The 5,000-nt window shown below is 42.1% G+C and overlaps 2 non-coding genes across 2 annotated transcripts; both read left to right on the plus strand.

The window, feature by feature from the left end:
• The first annotated feature begins 2,512 nt into the window (after positions 1 to 2,512).
• Positions 2,513 to 4,418, plus strand: LOC125058962. Its single transcript, XR_007118574.1, has one exon. It is a non-coding gene; the product is annotated as a small subunit ribosomal RNA (ribosomal RNA).
• A 292-nt stretch (positions 4,419 to 4,710) lies between these two features.
• LOC125058947 lies at positions 4,711 to 4,867 on the plus strand. The gene has a single exon (XR_007118560.1). It is a non-coding gene; the product is annotated as a 5.8S ribosomal RNA (ribosomal RNA).
• Positions 4,868 to 5,000: the final 133 nt, after the last annotated feature.

Raw genomic sequence — 5,000 nt, forward strand, 5'->3', positions numbered from 1 at the left:
CAATATTATATAATAATAAAAATAATAAACCAAAAAAATTGCACACATACACACATGCATTTACTATTTTTTTTATTTACATTACACATAATATTATGTACACATCAATAATAAAATGAAAAGTGACTCTCAACGCTCAACGAGAAACATTAATGCACTCAGCGACTCGAACGGCCGACGACGGCCTGCGTTGTACTAGAAACCCGACCGGTGCTATGTATACATATAAGTATATTATTATTATTTATTATTTCATTTAATATTATTTTAAATCTATCTTTTATATCGCTAATAAATATCCCACCAATGAATTTAGTTCACTAACTAATATCTATAAAAATAATAACAATATTAATAAAATATAAATAATATTGTATAATAATAAAAATAATAAACAAAAGAAATTGCACACACACACGCACACATGCATTAATTTATTTATTTACATTACATAATATGTACACATCAATAATAAAATGAAAAGTGACTCTCAACGCTCTACGAGAAACATTAATGCACTCAGCGACTCGAACGGCCGACGACGGCCAGCGTTGTACTAGAAACCCGACCGGTGCTATGTATACATATAAGTATATTATTATTATTTATTATTTCATTTAATATTATTTTAAATCTATCTTTTATATCGCTAATAAATATCCTACGAATGATTCTAGTGAAAATAATAAATAAAATAATAATATCACTAGGTAATGATAACGATTCACGATCATATTTTACTTCAATTGACAATGAAACATTAGAGGGACCTTGTACGAGAAACATTAAAGCGCTCAGTGCATCGAACGACCGACGACGGCCTCCGGTGCGCGCGCGCACGTTGTACTAGAAACCCGACCGGTGCTATGTGTGTACGTAACTAAGTATATTATTATTTATTATTTCATTTAATATTATTTTAAATCGCTAATAAATATCCCACCAATGAATTTAATTCACTAACTAATATCTATAATAATAATAATAATAAAATATAAATAAACAATATTATATAATAATAAAAATAATAAACCAAAAAAATTGCACACATACACACATGCATTTACTATTTTTTTTATTTACATTACACATAATATTATGTACACATCAATAATAAAATGAAAAGTGACTCTCAACGCTCAACGAGAAACATTAATGCACTCAGCGACTCGAACGGCCGACGACGGCCTGCGTTGTACTAGAAACCCGACCGGTGCTATGTATACATATAAGTATATTATTATTTATTATTTCATTTAATATTATTTTAAATCGCTTTTATATCGCTAATAAATATCCCACCAATGAATTTAGTTCACTAACTAATATCTATAAAAATAATAACAATATTAATAAAATATAAATAAACAATATTATATAATAATAAAAATAATAAACCAAAAAAATTGCACACATACACACATGCATTAATTAATTTATTTACATTACATAATATGTACACATCAATAATAAAATGAAAAGTGACTCTCAACGCTCTACGAGAAACATTCGGCGGTCGCGCGCCGCGCCCGTTCCAATGCCGACGTGGATAATTGCTCTCGGTATATATGTGGAGCGAAACCGTCGAGCGCACTGCGCCGTACGGTTCACGTTGATGTGCGTTTTGTGTCGAGAGAGAAATATCGTCACATCGGACTTTTGTTGGTTTTGCTTGTGTGTTGTGTATTTATTAATAGTATTTATAAAATATTATTTATTTAAAATGCGCACACACGCGGACGGACAGAGTTTCGGTTGCTAGAGGATATCCTCACTTGTAGTAAATCACGCATCATCGTTAAATGATATATATATATATATAGTTACAATTTACATTGTATATTATATTCACCGCGTTCGCAGACCGGATGGTGACATTAGCAAAAATCGCTCAAGATTTGCTTGCGACTGTCTCGCCGGTGTTATCTGTGATTGTAAAAGAATACGCTTCAAGGCACACCTCAACGCAGGGCGCCGAGCGTGTTCGACACGTGCGCGGTCGCTACGGCGACCGTTTATGGAAAAATGTATAAAAGAGGACGCATACGCGCCCATCGTCGAAACGGTGTGCGCAGCGTCGTGTTGGAATTTGTCCCTCAAGCTCCGGGCGTTGATCGTATCTAGTGCGTGTAATGCCAGCCGAGTTTTAATATGTTACAATAACGTATTAAATAAAAATTGAGAAGTTGCGTTTAGATGAATGTTCAATTTTCAAACTGTCAAAATATCGATACGCGAGAGATCGCGGTCGTGTTTGATGCAGTTTTATGTCCCTCACAGTGGTCGAGCATCGTTGTACATCACCTCGTTGCGAGATCGTGACGGGACGGCCGCTCGTAGACCGGTCAGAGTCTGTCTATCGAATTGAAGCGCGAACGTCGCGTCGTTTGAAAATTCGACGCGTTACGTTCACGCGTGTCGAGTAACGCGCGCGAGCGCGTCTCGACGCCGCCGAGCTACGGCCCGCCGAAGCCGCGTTTCGCGGTGTAGGCGAGTCGTTTGCGTAAGCAGCTCCCTGGTTGATCCTGCCAGTAGTTATATGCTTGTCTCAAAGATTAAGCCATGCATGTCTCAGTGCAAGCCGTATTAAGGCGATACCGCGAATGGCTCAATATATCAGTTTTGGTTCCTTAGATCTTACTCAGTTACTTGGATAACTGTGGTAATTCTAGAGCTAATACATGCAATCAGAACTCTGACCAGTGATGGGATGAGTGCTTTTATTAGATCAAAACCAATCGGCGGAGGGCCTAGCGTCCGAAGTCGTTAATTTTGATGAATCTGGATAACTTTTGCCGATCGCACGGTCCAGTACCGGCGACGCATCTTTCAAATGTCTGCCTTATCAACTTTCGATGGTAGTTTCTGCGACTACCATGGTTGTCACGGGTAACGGGGAATCAGGGTTCGATTCCGGAGAGGGAGCCTGAGAAACGGCTACCACATCCAAGGAAGGCAGCAGGCGCGCAAATTACCCACTCCCGGCACGGGGAGGTAGTGACGAAAAATAACGATACGGGACTCTTACGAGGCCTCGTAATCGGAATGAGTACACTTTAAATATTTTAACGAGGAACAATTGGAGGGCAAGTCTGGTGCCAGCAGCCGCGGTAATTCCAGCTCCAATAGCGTATACTAAAATTGTTGCGGTTAAAAAGCTCGTAGTTGCATTTGTGCGCCGCGCTGTCGGTGCACCGCATCCGCGGTGATACTGACACGTCTGCGGAGCATATCGTCGGTGAGCCGGCGGTAAAACGCCGGTTCAATATCAAAATCCTATCGCGGTGCTCTTCAGTGAGTGTCGAGGTGGGCCGACAATTTTACTTTGAACAAATTAGAGTGCTCAAAGCGGGCTCAAAATGCCGCTTGAATATTTCGTGCATGGAATAATAGAATATGATCTCGGTTCTATTTTGTTGGTTTTCAGAACTCCGAGGTAATGATTAATAGGGATAACTGGGGGCATTCGTATTGCGACGTTAGAGGTGAAATTCTTGGATCGTCGCAAGACGAACATCAGCGAAAGCATTTGCCAAAGGTGTTTTCATCAATCAAGAACGAAAGTTAGAGGTTCGAAGGCGATTAGATACCGCCCTAGTTCTAACCGTAAATATGTCATCTAGCGATCCGCCGACGTTACTACAATGGCTCGGCGGGCAGCTTCCGGGAAACCAAAGATTTTGGACTCCGGGGGGAGTATGGTTGCAAAGCTGAAACTTAAAGGAATTGACGGAAGGGCACCACCAGGAGTGGAGCCTGCGGCTTAATTTGACTCAACACGGGAAATCTCACCAGGCCCGGACACCGGAAGGATTGACAGATTAACAGCTCTTTCTTGATTCGGTGGGTGGTGGTGCATGGCCGTTCTTAGTTGGTGGAGCGATTTGTCTGGTTAATTCCGGTAACGAACGAGACTCTAGCCTGCTAAATAGGCGTCGTCATTCAAGGTGTGCGCGACTCTCGGGGAGCGCAACTCACTGGCGACGTATTAAAATTCTTCTTAGAGGGACCGGCGGCTTCGAGCCGCACGAGATTGAGCAATAACAGGTCTGTGATGCCCTTAGATGTCCTGGGCCGCACGCGCGCTACACTGAAGGAATCAACATGTTCTCCCTGGCCTAGAGGCCCGGGCAACCCGTTGAAACTCCTTCGTGCTGGGGATTGGGGTTTGCAATTATCCCCCATAAACGAGGAATTCCTAGTAAGCGCGAGTCATAAGCTCGCGTTGATTACGTCCCTGCCCTTTGTACACACCGCCCGTCGCTACTACCGATTGAATGATTTAGTGAGGTCTTCGGACCGACACGCGGTGGCCTCACGGCCGTCGGCGTTGCTGGGAAGTTGACCAAACTTGATCATTTAGAGGAAGTAAAAGTCGTAACAAGGTTTCCGTAGGGGAACCTGCGGAAGGATCATTAACGTTTTTTTGTTTTGTGCGGCAACGCAAAAAACGAAAAAAAAAACACGTGAATGATACACAATTAAAATCGAATCCGAGAGAGAAGAGATTCTCTCTCGTCGATTCGCGATAATATGTGTGCGGACGCTTTTATTAGCGTCTTCTCGCCTATTGACATATATAATATTAAAACGCAAGATATTTATTTGACGCTCGATTGAAGGATTTTGTGTCGAATTTATGTTTTGGGTTTTTTTTTTTAAATTTTTTCGCACCTTTTATATTTTCTCATACCAAAAACACAAAACGATTACCCTGAACGGTGGATCACTTGGCTCGCGGGTCGATGAAGAACGCAGTTAACTGCGCGTCATAGTGTGAACTGCAGGACACATTTGAACATCGACATTTCGAACGCACATTGCGGTCCGTGGAGAAATATCCAGGACCACTCCTGTCTGAGGGCCGGCTGCATAAAAACAAAAAGCCACACTGTTCGCGTGACGAGCGGCGACCGCGACGACTCCGGTCGTCGCGCCGCTTCTCTGTCGCGCGTGCTTTTGACGGTTTCGCGAAGCCTAGCGCCGAGCGATCCGTTCGA

The sequence above is a fragment of the Pieris napi genome, chromosome 18 (genome assembly GCF_905475465.1).
Source record: "Pieris napi chromosome 18, ilPieNapi1.2, whole genome shotgun sequence".
Classification (NCBI taxonomy): Eukaryota; Metazoa; Arthropoda; class Insecta; order Lepidoptera; family Pieridae; genus Pieris; species Pieris napi.